A 22,298-nucleotide genomic window follows, 5' to 3' on the forward strand; every position below is an offset into this window, starting at 1 on the left:
GGACTTCTGTTCTATGCTTTGAGTAGATTCATGCCATGCCTTTGTTTGCTATGATATGTTCCTGTAGCATGTTGTTTTCTAGCTCTAAACTTTTCTTCCTGATGTTAATTTCTGGCATGTTGTTATTTTCACTAAGTCTGTGATGCTGATATCTTTTGCACTTTTGCCATGCTTTTTTGTACCTGCTATTGTGTGATTTAGCCGTAGCTCAGTGTTCATCTTTTGTCAAGAATCTTGAGTTGATCACTGCCATGTGCTTTGTTGTTATGTTGGAGTGTCGTAGCTTAGTTTCTTGTTGCATTCTAGATGGCATCGTGCTGTTAATCACAGAATTGTGTCATTCTTGTTTTGCTTGCCATTTGCAAACCGTGCATCCGATTCCGGTGATCTTTATATCGATTTTGACTGAAATCAACTCATCTTTCCAGCGGCACTCTTGGATTGCCAAGTAGATGCCTGGTTCAATCTTTTCCTTCTGGAGCACGCATATGCATTGCATATCACATCTCGCATATCATGCCATGTTTGCATCATGTTGCTTGCGCATTGCATCGTGATTGATTGTTGGTCCTTTGCTTGTGTTCTTGCTTTGGATAGAGCGGGGAGACGAGTACATGATGGAGGAACCCGTTGAGTACGCTTATGAGGATCAAGCTTTGGTCAATTCGGAGAACTTTGCAGGCAAGATGACCATACCCTCGAAATCACTTCTATGTTTGCTTGCTAGTTGTTCGCTCTATTGCCATGTCGCGATACCTACCACTTGCTATATCATGCCTCCCATATTTCCATTACAAGCCTCTAACCCACCTTTCCTAGCAAACCTTCGTTTGGCTACGTTACCGCTTTGCTCAGCCCCTCTTATAGTGTTGCTAGTTGTAGGTGAAGTTGAAGTTTGTTCCATGTTGGAACATGGTTATTGTTGGGATATCATTATTAATATCTTTTTTACTTTAATGCATCTATATACTTGGTAAAGGGTGGAAGGCTCGGCCTTATGCCTGGTGTTTTGTTCCACTCTTGCCGCCCTAGTTTCCGTCATACCGGTGTTATATTCCTTGATTTTGCGTTCCTTACGCGGTTGGGTGTTATGGGAACCCCTTGACAGTTCACCTTGAATAAAACTCCTCCAGCAAGGCCCAACCTTGGTTTTACCATTTGCCACCTAATCCTTCTCCCTTGGGTTCCGCGGACTCAAGGGTCATCTTTATTTTAAACCCCCGGGCCAGTGCTCCTCTGAGTGTTGGTCCAAAACAAAGCCACTTGCAGCGCCACCTCAGGGAAACTTGAGGGTTGGTTTTAGTTGTACGTAGTGTTCATCCGGTGTGCCCTGAGAACGAGATATGTACAGCTCCTATCGGGTTTTGTTGACACATCGGGCGGCTTTGCTGGTCTTGTTTTACCATTGTCGAAATGTCTTGTAACCGGGATTCCGAGTCTAATCGGGTCTTCCTGGGAGAAGGAATATCCTTCGTTGACCATGAGAGCTTGTGATGGGCTAAGTTGGGACACTCCTGCAGGGTTTTGAACTTTTGAAAGCCGTGCCCGTGGTTATGGGCAGATGGGAATTTGTTAATGTCCAGTTGTAGAAAACTTGACACGTAACTTAATTAAAATGAATCAACTGCGTGTGTAGCCGTGATGGTCTCTTTTCGGCGTAGTCCGGGAAGAGAACACGGTCTCGTGTTATGCTTGAACGTAAGTAGTTTCAGGATCACTTCTTGATCATTTTAGCTTCTTGACCATGCTTTGCTTCTCTTCTCGCTCTCTTTTGCGTAAGTTAGCCACCATACATGCTAGTGCTTGCTGCAGCTCCACCTCACTACCTTTCCTACCCATAAGCTTAAATAGTTTTGATCGCGAGGGTGTAAGATTGCTGAGTCCCCGTGGCTCACAGATACTTCCAAACAGATGCAGGTACCGACGATGCCAGTGCAGGGGACGCTACCGAGCTCAAGTGGGAGTTCGGCGAGGATTCGGGCCGTTACTATGTTTCTTTTCCGGATGATCAGTAGAGGAGCCCAGTTGGGTCAATCGGGGATCTAGCATTGGGGTTGTCTTTCTTTATTTTGGTTCCGTAGTCGGACCTTGATTGTATTCTGGATGATGTATGCTATATTTAGGTATTGTGTGAAGTGGCGATTGTAAGCCAACTCTTTATCCCTTTCTTATTCAGTACATGGGATATGTAAAGATTACCCCTCTTGCGACATGCCTACCATGCGGTTATGCCTCTAACTCGTGCTCCGACACGTGGGAGATATAGCCGCATAGGATCCATGGGCCTTCTATGGGCCGTAGGATCCATGGACTTTCTACGGGCCGTATGATCCATGGGCCTTCCACGGGGCGTATAATCATTTTGCCATGCCATACTATTCGTGGACCATAACGGGCCGTTAATAGGCCGTATTTGATAACGCTATGAAAACAGCCCAACGGGTTAACGGGCCACAAATGGGCCGAATGTAACCACGGGATGAATTTGGCCCACAAACATAATAGTCCAGTAATGGAAAGTAACTAACCGAATTCTAGAAATGAGCCCAAGAATAAATGGGCCCTTAGAAGGCCGAAAGTTAACACGGGCTGGAAATGGCCGACGGAATACTGGGCCGTTAATGGGTATAAAGCGATACACTGTTCATTATGGGCTAGTTTCGTCTCGGGCCTTTAATGGGCCCAGAGTTACAAAGGGCCTCATATGGGCCAAAAGACATAATGGGCCATACATGGGCCGGAAGTGACAATGGGCTGGAATCATATTATATGGCCCAGATGAAGCTACTAGGCTTAATTCCGATAGGCCGTATCGGGCCGGGAGTTAGCGGACCATAAATGGGCTATATACGAACAGGCCGTCAATAGGCTTTCCGTGGGCTGGCCCGTTACCTTTTGACCAAGTCAAATGGGCCGGCCTATTCATCGGAATGGGCCTCTGTTGGGTCGTGCCATGTGTCGACGTATCATAGGCGCATCCTATCCAATGAGTGGATGACATCTGTCCCAACGGTGAGCCAACACGTGTTTCCTCTAGCCAATGAGAATTTTACACGTGGAAAATCCCCATTGGTCCGGGCTGTTAACGGGTTATCGGATCCAAAACCGGACCCGATAGCTTAACGGTGACCTATTACGGTGGATGCCATGTGTCGGTTACCCTTGACGAAAACACTTCCATGACGCGCGATTTATCGTCATGGAAGTGGACACTTCCGTGATGATAATTTTGGTAATGTCATGGAACACTTCTACGACAGCACATGTATGACTATCTTGATTCTGTCATAAAATCGTAATGGATGTACATGCATGACAGAAAACGTGACCTACTGTGACAAACATGTACCATCATGAAAGTGTATTTTTTTGTAGTGTGATAAGACTCGTTATTACTTTATTCTCAAATTATTTCCGTTCTCATTAAAGGGTGATGCTAAAGCTTGGTACAATTGTGACGCTCGGATATTTAAGCTACAGTAATCCTGTGCTAATGATGATACGTCACCATTGTTATTGTGCTAATCTCGCTTAGATTCTAATCGGTTCGAATTCAAATTTAAATTAAATTCAAAAAAATAATTTTTTTTGAATGGTAAAACTAAAATGTGCAAGCTATGGCAAATAATTCATAAGTATTATTGGTGGTGAAACCAAACTTTTATAAAAGGTTTAAATGCATTAAAATGTTTAAAATAGTGTCTTAAACAATTGTGTAAATGCCTTTTATAATTTCTAAAATAACAAACTAATTTATTTGAGTACCAAGCTTTTTGTGGCAGAGGTATAAATAGTAAATACTAATTTAGAAACCAGGTTTGCATTTTACTTAAACTAAGTTAGGGTGTAAATAAATAAATAGAAGGAAAAACAAATCACTAACAAAAATTAAAGTAAAAAAGAAAACCCCTTTCCCCTGGGCCAAATGGTCCAGCTGGCCTCACTGGGCAAACCAGGCCAGCCCACCAGTGCCACCTCCCTCCCTCCTTTGTTCACCAGGGGAGGACGTGGGCACCGGCGATGGCCGCCACGGCAGAGGGCGTCGCCGTGGCGCCCATCTGCCACCCCCGACGCTTACTTAACCGGCGCCCCTCTCTCCACAGAAACCCTAGGCCACCCCGTTCCCCTTCCTCCCTCTCCTCACGCCCTCGTTTGCACGATCCCGAATCTCACCGCGCGCGGTCGTCACCTTGTCGTCGTCGTCCCCGTGGTTGGCTGCATCCCTGCGCTGCGCCACCACATCCTGGAGCTTCGCCGCCGTCACCTTCGTCTCCCTCACCACTGGATCGAGCCCGGGGCCTTGCATCACGCCATCGCCTACTTCGTCTTCTTCCTCGGATCACCATCATAGTTCGCCGTCGATCTTCTCCAACGCCGGCCACCACGAGCCCTCCCCGAGCCCACTGGTGCACACCTACAGGCTCCCGGTGAGCCGCTCATCCCTTCCCCCTTTTCTCCTCTATTATCGTTGCCGAACACCACCCGTAGCCGCTGCCGGACATAGCCCCTGTCGACGCACTCCCCGACATGTCGTCGCGCCCACAACATCGCCTACACGCGCCAACGACAGCGCCTCCGCACGCACCCGCGTTCCCCTTGGCCGCTCCCCTGACCCGCTGCGTTCCCCTGCTTGCGGTCGTCACACCCCGGCTCTGTACCGGCGTGCCTGCACGTCCATGGCCACGCGTTGTGCGCATGCTTGCCGGCGCCCGATGCTCGCTGCTACTTTGCTCTACTGCTGCGCTGCTGCTGCGGCCGCCTACTGCTACCTAGCGCCACGCCCACCCGCTACAGCCGCATGCGCCTCGCCTCCGCCTACCCCCACTGCCGAGTCTCGCCCACTGCGCGCCAGCATCCGGCCACCACCACTCGCCGGAGCTGCCTCGTAAGGGCCTCGCGCCCGTGCTGCCGTTGCTGCTTGCTGCTCATAACCACTATTGCTGCTCTTTGCTACTCCGCTGCTACTGCGCTGCCTGCCACTGCTCAGCTGGCCGCGCCTTGGCCGCCCCGGCCATGCCCACAGTCACTAGCCGGCGACATCCACGCGCCTCTCGCGCTGATGCTGTGCGTGCTGCTGCACTTTTGCTGCTTCTTTTCTTTCCATCGCTGCTCTGCATGTAGTGCTTGCTACTGTAGATACTACTAGCTAGCTTTCTTATTTTTACAATGACTAACCTTCTAGATTGTCTCTAAACGGTGGCTAACCAACTGCTAACATCAGCAAAAATAATATGAGTAAAAAGTTTGCATGACGAACTCCTTTTTATTCCATTGGACCAAATTCCTTCGATGCCTGGATTAAATCATATAAAAATCGCAAAATGCTATGTTCAGATAACAGAATTAACTCCTAGCTATGTGCTGTGTGTGCGTGAGTGAGTGTGATGTGCGTGTGTGTCCGTGTGTTGTGTGTGCCTTATGCAGCGTGGTGTGTGTGCGCCGTGCGTGTGGCCTGCTGGGCTATGCCCAGTAATGGCCGGCCCTTACTTAGATTAGTACTACTAGTAGGTCTTAATTAGTGCTAAGTTAGTCTAGTAATAGATGACATGTGGGCCCTCATTAAATAAATTAGATTTATTTAATTGTTTAGATAAATAGTCTATGACATGTGGGCCACACATGCCCTTTTGGCTAGTCAAATTGACTTGGTCAATTCAGATTAAACTAAATATAATAAATTCAGAAATTTCAGAAAATACTTAAAATTTTGGAAAATCATAGAAAACTTACCGTAACCCTGATGAAAAAAAACTGTGTACATGAAAGTTGCTCAGAACGATGAGACGAATTCGGATACGCAGCCCGTTCGTCCACCACGCATCCCTAGCATAGCAAACACGCAACTTTCCCCCTCTGGTTCATCTATCCAAAAACGCGAAACACCGGAGATATTTTCCCGGATGTATCCCCCCTTCACCGGTACCACCTCTTATCGTGTTAGGGCACCCCTAACACCGCCGCTTGTCATGTCATTCATCGCTATGCATCTATTTGCTTAATATTTATTGTTTCTTCCCCCTCTTGTCTCGCTAGACACCGAGACCGACGCTGCTGCTACCCAGTACGACTACAGTGTTGACGACCCCTCTCTCTTGCCAGAGCAACCAGGCAAGCCCCACCTTTGATCACCAGATATTGCCCACTCTTCTCTCTACTTCTTGCATTAGAATAGTGTAGCATGTTACTGCTTTCCTTTAATCCTATCCTGATGCATAGCCTGTCCTTTCTACTACTGTTCTTACCTTTACTTGCAATCCTAATGCTTAGTATAGGATGCTAGTTTATCATCAGTGGCCCTACATTCTTGTCCGTCTGCCTTGCTATACTATCGGGCCGTGATCACTCGGGAGGTGATCACGGGTATATACTATATACTTTATACGTGATACATGTGATGAGTAAAGTCGGGTTGGCTCGAGGAGTACCCGCGGTTGATTCACGAATTGGGGGCTGGAAGGACATACTTTCTCGACGGCCCTCTATGTGCATCTTTGTGGCGAAGCGACAAGGCAGGTCGAGACCACCTAGGAGAGAGGTGGGCCTAGCCCTGATCGGCGTTCGCGGTTATTTCAAGATAACATGTTTAACGAGATCTTGGTATTTGATCTGAGTTTGGCCACTGGCCTATACGCACTAACCATCTACGCGGGGACAGTTATGGGCACTCGACGTCGTGGTATCAGCCGAAGCCTTCGTGACGTCAGCGACTGAGCGGCATGCGCCGGATTGGACCGTAAGCCTGCTCTTGTATTAAGGGGGTTAGTTCTGCTTCCGGCCGCGTACGCAACGTGCAGGTGTGCAATGGGCGATGGGCCCAGACCCCTGCGCCATAGGATTTTGACCGGCGTGCTGACCTCTCTGTTGTGCCTAGGTAGGGTTGCGACGTGTTGATCTTCCGAGGCCGGGCATGACCCAAAAAAGTGTGTCCGGACAAAGGGGATCGAGCGTGTTGGGAAATGTGGTGCACCCCTGCAGGGAAGTTAATCTATTCGAATAGCCGTGATCTTCGGTAACAGGACGACTTGGAGTTGTACCTTGACCTTATGACAACTATAACCGGATACTTAATAAAACACACCCTTCCAAGTGCCAGATACAACCCGGTGGTCGCTCTCTAAAAGGGCGACGAGGAGAGGATCGCCTGTTAGGATTATTACACGATGCTACTTGGTGAAGTTACCATCTACTCTCTTCTACATGCTGCAAGATGGAGGTGGCCAGAAGCGTAGTCTTCGATATGACTAGCTATCCCCCTCTTATTCCGGCATTCTGCAGTTCAGTCCACTTATGATACCCTTATTCCATTTGATACCAATGCATACATATGTAGTGTAGCTCCTTGCTTGCGAGTACTTTGGATGAGTACTCATGGTTGCTTTGCTCCCCCTTTTCCCCCTTTCTATACCCGATTGTTGCAACCAGGCGATGGAGCCCAGGAGCCAAACGGCACCGTCGACGACAACTCCTACTACACTGGAGGTGCCTACTGCTACGTGCAGGCCGCTGATGACGACCAAGAGTAGTTTAGGAGGATCCCAGGCAGGAGGCCTGCGCCTCTTTCGATATGTATCCCAGTTTGTGCTAGCCTTCTTAAGGAAATCTTGTTTAACTTATGTCTATACTCAGATATTGTTGCTTTCGCTGACTCATCTATGATCGAGCTCTTGTATTCGAGCCCTCGAGGCCCCTGGCTTGTAATATGATGCTTGTATGACTTATTTTATTTGTAGAGTTGTGTTGTGATATCTTCCCGTGAGTCCCTGATCTTGATCGTACACATTTGCGTGTATGATTAGTGTATGATTGAATCAAGGGCGTCACAAGTTGGTATCAGAGCCGACTGCCTGTAGGAATCCCCCTTCCACACTCCTTGGCCAAAGTCGAGTCTAGACATTACAAAACTTTTACTAACATGGCTGTGTGTCTTACGGGCACATGTCACCATTTGGGTGGTACTAGGATCTTTTACTCCTCGTCTATACTCTGGGACTCTGATCTCTCTTCTATTCGGGTTAAATGATTTTACTAAATCTGACTCTAGGTTCTCGTAACTACTTTCTCCCGGAGATCCCCTTATCATAGATGATTGCCTACTTCCCTAGAAGATTTCAAAGATACTCTATGATGTTCTCCCGAGACACTTGTACCCACCGCTTTTGCAAATTCCCTACCACTGTTATATCCTTGTGGATAACTGCATACACCTGCCATTTTTACATTCAATCACACTGATCTTGTTATTACAAGGTGCAACGAACTGCTCTCCATTGTTCCCAGAATCCTTTGAGCTTACTGCCTTATACTTCTTTGCCACAAGAATACCCCTATGGATAATTCCTTGCACTTATCGAGTATCTGCTCATTCTCAATTGTTCAGGTGTTTCACGTAAGCCTTCGAAATACTATTTGATCTTCCGAAAATCCTCAACAGCCTGTTGTTCTTGAAATTCTTGCTTGCTTGCATGATGGTTAATCCCATAAGTATAGTAATCTTATTGGCATCCTTTGTCACTATCATTTTTGACTCCATTGATTCAATAAGTTGTGAATGTTCACAATCATCAGTAGAATCCTTGGATTATCCTTCCGGCCCAGACGTCATCTGGGTATGATCTGGTTCTTGACCAATCAATGCCTTGATCGGTTGTGCTTATAAGTCTATTGAACTTATTCATTTTTGATCAGAACGATTGCTTCTGATCCCTTTGTTTGGAAATCATAAAACTTCTTTGCTTTAATCTTTGAATTAGTTAGTTGTTTCTATAATCCGATGCCTTTTGCATTATTTCTTCTTCTGGTTGAACATATATGCTCACATCAGATTCTTGGCGGTCCTCCAGATCGTTTGGTGGATTATTATCCGACCGTCCCTGGATATTCACAAAACCTTGAGTTCTTCCCCTGATACATAATGCCTTTGGTAAATTGTATCATTTGCCTTGTCAACCATGCTCTACTTTCAAGCTTGTATTATTTACTCCTGACGATATGTTTCTACGATGCCCTGATGGGTTGAACCTATGCCTTCCTTAATCTGTGTGAACCCGAAAGATTTCACGGGTCATACTTATCTGGTACTGCACCAGGTAAAACTTTCAACAACTAATGACATTTTCAAAAAGCGAGAGGTGAATGGAAGGTTATGCATTGAAGAAGTGGGAGTCGACCTTGAACTTGTGTTCATGCCCATGGACCCGATGTGGAACTTATCATGGAAGCTTCTTGCGGATCAATACCCCAATCCAACCTATACTTTGATCTACCGTTGAGTATTACACTCTGGTATCTCGAGATTATCGTGGAACTACATAACTTCTTATGGTTTCTTCATGAACTGTTATTTATCACTGATTCCAATTTTCCTGGGTTCTAGTTGTTGTCAACCGAGAACACCAAATAGTGAATCGAGTCCGCACTCCGATTCAATACTCTTAGTAATTTTCGTTGCTTACGAGTTAATAATCCTTCAAGTCATCCCAAGCCTGATCGGCTATATCATTACCGTGCTAAATTTTAACTGTGCTACCTGGCCCTTCTCCCCGTAGAAATTTTTTTGACAATGAGCTAAGCTTACGTCGATCTTTCTCGTCTTATCGTTCACCTCGAACAGCAAGCTTGATTCCGAGTTGATGTCGTAACCATGGTTCCAAAAACCTTTCGCTTCACCATTCCTTTGACTTGATGTCATCGCCGATCAATTACATCTTGAAATCTCTCGACTGCTATGTCATGATCATCATCAGCATTCTGAGCTCTTCCAGGATATCAATCGAATTCATGATGAGAAATACCATCCTTGCCCTCGATGAATTGTGTTATCATCGGCCACTTTATTTCCTTCCTTCCAACACAAACTTGATTGTGTTTTGTGTTATACCTTGAGTTCCTTGCTATCCAGCATTTGTTCTTCTTTACCTTGGAATATTAGCACCTTTTATGACAAGATGTCGTGGGAAATTTCACCACCTCTTGAGAACTCATAATACAAGTGATACTTCTCACCATCATCATTCCTTCTTGGTCCCCGTGTTATTTATAGCCGGAATGCCGACAAATGAACTATGATGTGTGAATTCAAAACTTCTAGTACCCCTATTGCTTTGAAGTTAATGGTCGACATTTCATTCTTAGACCATTGGTTATCGAATCGCCATTATAACATCGGTCATGCTACCTAAGCCCATATTTCGGGTGCAACTTTCAACCAATGTTTAAGTGTGTATGTTTTTCCTCGAGCATACATCATTATACCATTTTGATTTGACAAATGTTATCTCCTTGTTCACATAATTGGGGAGATCCATCTTTTGAAAATCTTGATGGATTGTCACCGAGTCCATCAGCCATCTCCTCACCCTCTCCCCGTTTTAATGATGAACTCTTGTTTTGGAACTCGTTTCCATAGTTCATTTCCCTAAGACCTTAGAATGTCATCTCGACAATTTGTGTTGCACCTTTCTTCTCAGGCATCCTGAGTCTGAGGTATCATGTCACCAATCAGATCTGAATCTCGGTCAGACATGATGGTTGGAACATAATTCCGGGAGTTATAACATTAGTCTTTGACCCGATAAGGTGATGTCATGCCTAGCACACCTGGCCAGAGGACCTATTGTTATAGTTTCCATTTTACTAAGGTTATCCATTCTTCCATGAGGAAATTGTAAGACTTATTCTATAAGTTGTAACTGATGGATCCTTTGTGTATCCATAGCCTGATCTTTACCTGTTGGCCATTGTCAATGCTATCTCAAAGCATGTCTATGGTACTTCGATTTTCAACAAGAACATTTGAAGCCCAATGTTAAATGTTTCCTGCTCAATTATCCAAACACCGCTGTATGGGTAATGTCATGAAGTTTCTCTCCCCTTACCTAAAGAGTTTTCTACATTATATCGTGTCATGGATATCATGATCTACTTGTCTTTGGGAAGGATATATCCTTGAATATGTGTTTAAACACATTTTCCTTTCCATTGTTCTGTTTAAACTGATAATCATATTTTTCTTTCCACTGTTTGGTTTAACCTTTCTTGTGATCTATATGATCTAAGGAGCAATATTCTTCTGCTTATGTAAACACCTAGCTGCACAATCGTGTCGGTAAGACCCTGTTACTATTGTTGATGACATTCCGGTAGCCACCGATGGATGAGAACTTTGCCTATTGGTCCGTCTCGTTCAACGAGCAGGAAAATGGTTCTCTTTGTCCCTCGACCTTGGTACCGACGTTGTTGCCGACATAACTGGCAGTCTATCCTCTGACATGCCTTGCTATCATGACCTTGCAAGATGTCACCGCTCCTCCTACTTTTAACCCACATGGTGTGCCCATAACCCACAATTCCACAGGATCGAAGCCTGACTGTTATGTATACCCCTGTTGCCAAACATATTTCTCACGTTTGGCTTCATAAGTAATTCATGAGCCACCTTCCTTGAGATGATCTATTCTAGTTTTAGACGCAATACTTTCCCATTGCTCTGAACCCCTATCACATTTCGTTTCAGGCAACTAACGGTTGCCTATCCGCTTGAAACTCCTTATTTCACCTTCTTAATTTACTCTTGATGACTTTCTTGAATTTCAACTCGAGAGGTGACTCTATACGTCGTTCACTGAGATAGCCCCTAGGTACCTAACATGTATTAAGCTTCATACTTCACGAGTTTCCCCCCTTATATTTTTCATAAGTACGATGGAGACCCCGAAGGAAGAATGACGACTTCATCATGATTACCCGAAGCCGATAAATGAATACATCAATGCTATGGAACGACCTCTTCGAGAAGAGCAAGCAAGACCGAGAAGACTCATTAGAACTTCGTAACTGGACCTTTCCCCCCTTACTCCATACCTTAAATCTCGGGACGAGATTTCTTGTAGTGGAGGAGAATTGTGACGCCCGGATATTTAAGCTACAGTAATCATGTGCTAATGATGACACGTCACCATTGTTATTGTGCTAATCTCGCTTAGATTCTAATCGGTTTGAATTCAAATTTAAATTAAATTAAAAAAAATAAAGTTTTCGAATGTTAAAACTAAAATGTGCAAGCTATGGCAAATAATTCATAAGTATTATTGGTGGTGAAACCAAACTTTTATAAAAGGTTTAAATGCATTAAAATGTTTAAAACAGTGTCTTAAACAATTATGTAAATGCCTTTTATAATTTCTAAAATAACAAACTAATTTATTTGAGTACCAAGCTTTTGTGGTAGAGGTATAAATAGTAAATACTAATTTAGAAATAGGTTCGCATTTTACTTAAACTAAGTTAGGGTGTAAATAAATAAATAGAAGGAAAAACGAATCACTAACAAAAATTAAAGTAAAAAAAAGAAAACCCCTTTCCCCTGGGCCATATGGCCCAGCTGGCCTCACTGGGCAAACCAGGCCAGCCCACCAGTGCCACCTCCCTCCCTCCTCTGTTCACCAGGGGAGGATGTGGGCACCGGCGATGGCCGCCACGGCAGAGGGCGTCGCCGTGGCGCCCATCCGCCACCCCCCGGCGCCTACTTAACCGGTGCACCTCTCTCCACGGAAACCCTAGGCCAACCTGTTCCCCTTCCTCCCTTTCCTCACGCCCTCGTTTGCATGATCCAGCATCTCACCGCGCGCGGTCGTCGGCTTGTTGTCGTCGTCCCCATGGTTGACTGCATCCCTGCGCTGCGCCACCACGTCCTGGAGCTTCATTGCTGTCGCCTTCGTCTCCCTCACCACTGGATCGAGCCCGGGGCCTTGCATCATGCCGTCGCCTACTTCGTCTTCTTCCTCGGATCACCATCGCCATTCGCCGTCGATCTTCTCCAACGCCGGCCACCACGAGCCCTCCCCGAGCCCACTAGTGCACACCTACAGGCTCCCGATGAGCCGCGCATCCCTTCCCCCTTTTCTCCTCTATTCCCGTTGCCAAACACCACCCGTAGCCGCCGCCGGACATAGCCCCTGTCGACGCGCTCCCCGACATGTCATCGCGCCCATAGCATCGCCTACACGCGCCAACGATAGCGCCTCCACACGCACCCGCGTTCCCCTTGGCTGCTCCCCTGACCCGCTGCGTTCCCCTGCTTGCGGTCGTTACACCCCGGCTCTGTACCGGCGTGCCTGCACGTCCATGTACACGCGTTGTGCGCGTGCTTGCCGGCACCCGATGCTCGCTGCTACTTTGCTCTACTGCTGCGCTGCTGCTGCGGCCGCCTACTTCTGCCTAGCGCCACACCCACCCGCTACAGCCGCATGCGCCTCGCCTCCGCCTGCCCCTGCCGCCGAGTCTCGCCCACTGCGCGCCAGCATCCGGTCACCACCACTCGCCGGTGCTGCCTCATAAGGGCCTCGCACCCGCGCTGCTGTTGCTGCTTGCTACTCATAACCACTACCGCTGCTCTTTGCTACTCCGCTGCTACTGCGCTGCCTGCCACTGCTCAGCTGGCCGCGCCTTGGCCGCCCCGGCCGTGCCCGCAGTCAGTAGCCGGCGACGTCCACGCGCCTCTCGCGCTGATGCTCTGCGTGCTACTCCACTTTTGCTGCTTCTTTTCTTTCCAGCGCTGCTCTGCATGTAGTGCTTGCTACTGTAGATACTACTAGCTAGCTTTCTTATTTTTACTATGACTAACCTTCTAGATTGTCTCTAAACGGTGGCTAACCAACTGCTAACATCAGCAAAAATAATATGAGTAAAAAGTTTGCATGACGAACTCCTTTTTATTCCATTGGACCAAATTCCTTCGATGCCTGGATTAAATCATATAAAAATCGCAAAATGCTATGTTCAGATAACAGAATTAACTCCTAGCTATGTGTTGTGTGTGCGTGAGTGTGTGTGATGTGCGTGTGTGTCCGTGTGTTGTGTGTGCCTTGTGCAGCGTGGTGTGTGTGCACCGTGCGTGTGGCCTGCTGGACTATGCCCAGTAATGGCCGGGCCTTACTTAGATGACATGTAGGCCCTCATTAAATAAATTAGATTTATTTAATTGTTTAGATAAATAGTCTATGACATCTGGGCCACACATGCCCTTTTGACTAGTCAAATTGACTTGATCAATTTGGATTGAACTAAATATAATAAATTCAGAAATTTCAGAAAATACTTAAAACTTTCAAAAATCATAGAAAATTAACCGTAACTCTGATGAAAAAAATTGTGTACATGAAAGTTGCTCAGAACGATGAGACGAATTCGGATACGCAGCCCGTTCATCCACCACGCATCCCTAGCATAGCGAACACGCAACTTTCCCCCTCTGGTTCATTTGTCCGAAAACACGAAACACCGGAGATATTTTCCCGGATGTTTCCCCCCTTCACCGGTACCACCTCTTATCGCGTTAGGGCACCCCTAACACCGCTACTTGTCATGTCATGCATCGCTATGCATCTGTTTGCTTAATATTTATTGTTTCTTCCCCCTCTTCTCTCGCTAGACACCGAGACCGACGCCGCTGCTACCCAGTACGACTACAATGTTGACGACCCCTCTCTCTTGCTAGAGCCACCAGGCAAGCCCCCCCTTTGATCACCTGATATCGCCCACTCTTCTCTCTACTTCTTGCCTTAGAATAGTGTAGCATGTTACTGCTTTCCGTTAATCCTATCCTGATGCATAGCCTGTCCTTGCTACTACTGTTGTTACCTTTACCTGCAATACTAATGCTTAGTATAGGATGCTAGTTTATCATCAGTGGCCCTACATTTTTGTTCGTCTACCATGCTACACTATCGGGCCTAGATCACTCGGGAGGTGATCACGGGTATATACTATATACTTTATACATGATACATGTGATGACTAAAGTCGGGTTGGCTCGAGGAGTACCCACGGTTGATTCACGAATTGGGGGCTGGAAGGACATACTTTCCCGACGGCCCTCTATGTGGATCTTTGTGGCGAAGCGACGAGGCAGGTCGAGACCACCTAGGAGAGAGGTGGGCCTGGCCCTGGTTGGCGTTCGCGGTTATTTCAAGATAACACGTTTAACGAGATCTTGGTATTTGATCTGAGTCTAGCCACTGGCCTATACGCACTAACCATCTACGCGGGGACAGTTATGGGCACTCGACGTCGTGGTATCAGCCGAAGCCTTCGTGATGTCAGCGACTGAGCGGCGCGCGCCGGATTGGACTGGAATGCCTTCTCTTGTATTAAGGGGGCTAGTTCTGCTTCCGGCCGCGTACGCAACGTGCAGGTGTGCAATGGGCGATGGGCCCAGACCCCTGCGCCATAGGATTTAGACCGGCGTGCTGACCTCTCTGTTGTGCCTAGGTAGGGCTATGACATGTTGATCTTCCGAGGCAAGGCATGACCCAAAAAAGTGTGTCCGGACAAAGGGGATCGAGCGTGTTGGGAAATGTGGTGCACCCCTGCAGGGAAGTTAATCTATTCGAATAGCCATGATCTTCGGTAACAGGATGACTTGGAGTTGTACCTTGACCTTATGACAACTAGAACCGGATACTTAATAAAACACACCCTTTCGAGTGCCAGATACAACCCGGTGGTCGCTCTCTAACAGGGCGACGAGGAGAGGATCGCCGGTTAGGATTATGTTACACGATGCTACTTGATGAACTTACCATCAACTCTCTTCTACATGCTGCAAGATGGAGGTGGCCAGAAGCGTAGTCTTCAATAGGACTAGCTATCCCCCTCTTATTCCGACATTCTGCAGTTCATTCCACATATGATACCCTTATTCCATTTGATACCAATGCATACATATGTAGTGTAGCTCCTTGCTTGCGAGTACTTTGGATGAGTACTCATGGTTGCTTTGCTCCCCCTTTTCCCCCTTTCTATACTCGATTGTTGCAACCAGACGATGGAGCCCAGGAGCCAGACGGCACCATCGACGACGACTCCTACTACACTGGAGGTGCCTACTACTACGTGCAGGCCGCTGACGACGACCAGGAGTAGTTTAGGAGGATCCCAGGAAGGAGGCCTACGCCTCTTTCGATATGTATCCCAGTTTGTGCTAGCCTTCTTAAGGCAATCTTGTTTAACTTATGACTATACTCAGATATTGTTGCTTCCGCTGACTCGTCTATGATCGAGCTCTTGTATTCGAGCGCTCGAGGCCCCTGGCTTGTAATATGATGCTTGTATGACTTATTTTATTTTTAGAGTTGTGTTGTGATATCTTCCCGTGAGTCCCTGATCTTGATCATACACATTTGCGTGTATGATTAGTGTACGAGTGAATCGGGGGCGTCACAACAATACTCTGTCTTGTGGTTGTGTGCATAGTCCCCAGGATATGATTTATTACTTCTCTGAAAAATATTTCCTTGCTTATAAGAAACAAGCTGCTTTACAAGAAATATTTAACTTTGTGCAAATTAAAGAAGAGAGTCTCCCACAAGCTCGGGGGAGGCTTTGCTAGCTACTTAATGCTTTGCCTGATCATCCTCTTAAGAAAAATTAAATACTTGATATCTTCTATAATGGACTAACCGATGCTTCTAGGGATTTCCTAGATAGTTGTGCTGGTTGTGTTTTCAGGGAATGAACTGTTGGGCAAGATGAAGAACTATTGAATAACATATTGAAAAATTATGATGATTGTACTCTCCCTGAACCACCGCTTAAACCCACTCCGAAGAAGAGGGGTATATTATATCTCAGTCCCGAAGATATGCAAAAGGCAAAGAAATCCATGAAGGAAAAAGGTATTAAAGCTGAGGATGTTAAAAATTTACCTCCTATTGAAGAAATACATGGGCTTGATACACCACCACCACCTAAGGTGCTAGAGGTACATTCTCGAATGAATTTCAATGATAATGACAATCCTCACAATATGCACCCTAGCCAATGCCTTTATGTGTTTGAAGACTCTATTAGAAAATAAGATCACTTGAATGCAAATGTTATGAAACAATTAAAATACAATTCTGATATGATTGCTCGCTTGAGTGAATTTTTATTTAGAATCTCAAATTATGTTAGAGGTGTTGGAAAGCATGCTTCTATGGTACAAACCCAGTTGGAACAAGTTGATAAATCTCAAAGAGAGTTGCTAGATGAAATCGATAATAATATACATGACTTTGCTGTTAGAGTCACAACTAGAGGAGGTCAAATGACTTAGGAACCACTTTATCCCGAGGGACATCCAAAAAGAATTGAATAGGATTCACAAAGGAACAACACCACTGCACCTAGTCCGTCGAAAAATAAAAAGAAAAAGAAAAATGATAAGACTTCACATGCTTCTAGTGAACCTGAAGTAGAAAAACCTCCTGATAATGATAAGAAAGTTTCTATCTTTGATGCTGAAACTCAACCTGGTAGTGAACACTCACCTTCTGATAATGAAAAAGTTAATGATGAAGTTCATGAAGATAGTCAACCAAATAATGAAGAACCAGACAATGATGTTGAGATAGAACCTGCTGTTGATCTTGACAACCCACAACCTAAGAATAAAAGGTATGATAGAAGAGACTTCATTGCTAGAAAACACGATAAAGAAAGAGAACAATGGGTTCAAAAACCTATGCCCTTTCCACCTAAGTCAACTAAAAAGAAAGATGATGAAGAATTTGAACGCTTTGCTGAAATGCCGAGGCCAGTCTTTTTGCATACTCGCTTGACTGATATCTTGAAAATGCCTCCTTATGCAAAGTATATGAAAGACATCATCACCAATAAGAGAAAAATACCGGAAGCTGAAATCTCCACCATGCTTGCTAATTATACTTTTAAGGATGGAGTACCTAAAAACTTGGAGATCTGGGAATACCAACTATACCTTGCTCCATCAAAAAGAATTATGTGAAAATTGCTTTGTGTGATTTAGGAGCTGGTGTTAGTGTTATGCCTTTCTCTTTATATAAAAGACTTGATTTGAATAAACTCACACCTACTAAAATATCTTTGCAAATGGCTGACAAATCGACTGCCGTACCTATTGGTATTTGTGAGGATGTGCCCATTGTTGTTCCTAATTTTACTATTTTGACTGACTTTGTTATACTTGAGATGCCTGAGGACGACAACATGTAGATTATCCTCGGTAGACCCTTCTTGAATACTCCAGGGGCTGTTATTGATTGCAATAAAATCAAGGTCACATTTCATGTCAATGGTAATGACTGTCGGTGTCAAAACCGGCGGATCTCGGGTAGGGGGTCCCGAACTGTGCGTCTAGGCCGGATGGTAACAGGAGGCAAGGGACACGAAGTTTTACCTAGGTTTGGGCCCTCTCGATGGAGGTAAAACCCTACGTCCTGCTTGATTAATATTGATGATATGGGTAGTACAAGAGTAGATCTACCACGAGATCGAAGAGACTAAACCCTAGAAGCTAGCCTATGGTATGATTATTGATGTGTACGTTGTCCTACGGACTAAAACCCACCGGTTTATATAGACACCGGATAGGGTTAGGGTTACATAGAGTCGATTACAATGGTAGGAGATCTACATATCCGTATCGCCAAGCTTGCCTTTCACGCCAAGGAAAGTCCCTCCCGGACACGGGACGAAGTCTTCAATCTTGTATCTTCATAGTCTAGGAGTCCGGCTGAAGGTATAGTCCGGCTATCCGAACACCCCCTAATCCAGGACTCCCTCAGTAGCCCCTGAACTAGGCTTCAATGACGACGAGTCTGGCCCGGACACGGGACGCAGATTGTCTTCGGCATTGCAAGGCGGGTTCCTCCTCCAAATACTTCGTAGAAGATTTTGAACACAAAGATAGTGTCCGGCTCTGCAAAATAAGTTTCCACATATTGCCATAGAGAGAATAATATTTACACCAATCTAATCTGCTGACGTATTCCGTAGCGTGACACACCACGGCCAAGCCTTTATCCGAGTCGTTTCATTATCCCACCTCAGGGCGTTATGCGAGGCGGTTTCCTTGGCACGTCTTGTTAAAGCAGAGATCGTGTCCCCTTATCCCGGGATTCTCATCAATACGAGCGTGGGTAAACCAACCGCTTCTAGGACTCCTAGATTATAGGCAAGTCCAAATGGACACGGAGAGGACGCTTGATATTCACCCTCTTTATAAAGGGGACAAGGCTTTTATCTTTCCCTCCCATGCTCGATCGAATCCTTCCCCCACCTTAAGCTCAAACGCCCGAAGTTCAGGTCAGGTGCTCCGAACCTCCAGTCATGTCCGGATCTAGCCTTCAAGGCCGATGGATGCCTTCCTCCTTCACGGAAGAAGACATCAAGAAGTTGAGGGAGGCCAGATATCTGACCGCCGAGATTTTGCATCGGCTTCCTCCCCGAGGGCAGGCCGTCCCCACCCCCGAACCCAACGAGAACATCGTGTTCGTTTCCCACTTCCTCCGAGGTCTAGGCCTTCCCCTGGATCCTTTCGTCAGGGGTTTGATGTTCTACTACGGGCTAGATTTTCATGATCTAGCTCCGGACTCCTTTCTTCACATCACGACATTTATTGTCGTGTGCGAGGCCTTCCTCCGGGTTACCCCACACTTTAGCCTATGGCTCAAGACCTTTGAAGTGAAGCCGAAGATGGTCGAGGGGCAACATGCAGCGTGTGGAGGTGCCTCAATACACAAGATGACGGGAGCTCTGTGGCCCAAAGGTTCCATCCCAGCGGTGTCTGAATTGTGGCAACAGGATTGGTTCTACATCACGGCTCCTAGAAGTGCCAAGTGGGCGCCCCCCTGCTTTCCGCTCGGGCTCTCCACCACAGCTGATGTCATGGATCAGCAGAGGTCTGAGCTGGGGTCCAGTCAAGGACGTGCCTATACTTCAAGGCCGCATTCGAGGTCTCTTTAATGGAGATTTTAGTTTGGTTGCGGTAACACAGGTTATGCTGGTTCGTCAAGTCCAGCCTTGCAAACACCGGCCTCTTCGCCTGTGGGAGTTTAATCCCGAGGGACCACGTGCCGTTCAGAATTTTCTCGGCCCGACGCACGAGGAGATGTACAAGTCATTCTTCGGACCTCAGGTGGAGTGTCCGGAAATCACCGAGGACGTGGGCTTGAGTAGTAACCGCACCGCCGAACAGGTAAGGCATCTTCCGGCCGAACATACTCTCTCTACTTCGTTACAAAGTTATTTCTGAGAGTTTGTTTTTTGACCAGGACTGGCTAACAAAGGAGAAGTTGATTCGGTGTTCGGCCCCCCTCCCTGAGGGTTTGGAAAATCCGGTATTGGAAAAGATGCTCCTGACCGCACCTTGCCCGGAGCCCTTGAAGGAAGATACTATGGAGGATAATGCGGACGGACACGGGCCCCCAACACTGCCCATTCTAGCTGAGGGAGCGAGCGTCTCCATGAGGGAAGGCGACCAGAAGAGGAAAAGGGCTGCGCCCGGAGATTCGGAAGCCGAAGCTTCCAAACGGGAGAAGAAGTCTCCCACAAAGGGTCCTACCTTGGGGGGCGCTGTTGCCGCACAAAGTCCGCGGGGGGATCAATTCTCCCTCGAGTCGTAAGTGACTAGAAATACTTTTAATAGTACAGATACGCCATCTTTTTCTTCTGAGGAAATAACCACTGCATATATTTTTGCAGTCCGGGCCTTAGCCCCTCTCAAATGAGCTCATCTTCGGGGGATCTTCTTCCAGAGATGACGGAGAGTGAAACGCCTCCTCCGGATTCCTCCGCTCCAGAAGCGGGCGACCCTGAAGTGTCGTCGCGGAGGGCCTCTCCGAGTCCGGTGAGGCCAGAAGATAATCCCATTGACCCCCGAAGCTCCCAGTGTCCGGCTCCCGAAGAGAGCAGAAAAAAGAGTCTGGCACCGTCTAGTGCACGATCGGATGTTCTGAGGGAGTTGGTGGGGCGAGCGGCCATCTCAGATGAACACCGTGTGATGATGAATACGGTGATGGAGAGAATATCGTCCACCGAAAGCGGATTTCATGAAGCTTTTATGAGTCTACTGACAGGCTTTGAGGTACGTAAAAGAATGCATGATAATCCTGCACCTGCTAGGTGTGCCCTGTGTAGATAGTAGCCCCTGAGACTCTGGTTGTCGTCGGAAACGACAACGAGCAGAGGATCATATTCCCAGGAAATAACCATATTGCCTCTATGTGCAGGTGATGGAAGCTCCGGTGGCTAGCTGGACTAGCGAGTTTGCCCATTTAGAGCGGCACTTGGATGCAGCAGACGCCGACATCGAGCTTGTTAACAAAAGGCTTGACGAGGCACAGGGTAAGTGTGAATATTTGGTAAATGCCACATAGGAAGAGCAGCATGATGCCAGTATCTTTAATATGTTGTGACTGCAGATGGAGCTGCCACTGTTGAAGCCTTGCAGGCAGAACTTGCCCGAGCCAAGGAACAAGCGAGGTTGGGTAATGCGGCTGCTGTGAAGGCGGCCGACGAGTTGCAAGCCGAGAAGGCCGCGCATGGCGAGACCCGAGACAAGAAGGCCAAGATGGCTATAGAATTAAAAGCCGCCGCCGAACGTTGCCGGGTTCTTGAAAAGGAAAACCAAGCGAAGGCATCGGACCTTGAGAAGGCTGCTGCGACGAAAAAGGATCTCCGCTCTGCTATGAGGGCAAAGAAGGAGGAGCTGCGAGAAGCCGGGGATATTGTAGCTGGGAAATCCTTTATGTTGCGGAGGAAATTCGGAGATCCATGGTATGCCCCTCTGGATCGGCTGTGGAGTTCGGAGGATGTGTATATTGATTTGGCGGCGAGCGCTGCCGATGCGGCCAAGTACTTCCAGGGTCAGACGGACCATGGAGTAGACCAGCTGTTTTGGAGACAATTCCATTCTCCCGAGCGTCCACTTTCATTGACTGACCAATTAGCCGAATGGGCCGAACTAAATAGGTTGTCTGGACTCTCTATGAGGTCTGTTGTGGATCAGCTATGGTCGGGAAGGTCAAAACCGAACAGCTATTTCAGCTTGGTGCAGCAGGTCCTTGATGTGGTGCCGCGCATTAATGCGATGAGGAGGTCAGCGTGCATAGAGGGCGCACGGATGGCCTTTGCCCGTGTTAAGGCATATTGGGCGGAGATGGATGCTACCAATGTCGCAGCGCGGTATTCGGCTATAGGTCGAAAGGCTGCCGAGCACTACTTTGAAGAAGTTCTTGAGGGTGCCCGTTTGATAGAGACCCAGTGCTCAAAAAATATTATGTTTGAGTGATATATAATCTCATTGTAAGCGAAATGCTTTTATAAATTTTTATAAGGCTATTTTTATACTTTTGCCTAAAAGTAATATGATGCCTCCTGGGCGGCCGTTTATGTATACATGTGTATAACCTGAAAGATTGCAGCCGTCGGCTTCAACCCTCACGCATATAATGCGGAGGTGCTCGCAAAAACACGCATTCACACTTAACCCAACGTCT

This window comes from Triticum urartu, chromosome 1 (genome assembly GCF_003073215.2).
Source record: "Triticum urartu cultivar G1812 chromosome 1, Tu2.1, whole genome shotgun sequence".
Lineage (NCBI taxonomy): Eukaryota > Viridiplantae > Streptophyta > Magnoliopsida > Poales > Poaceae > Triticum > Triticum urartu.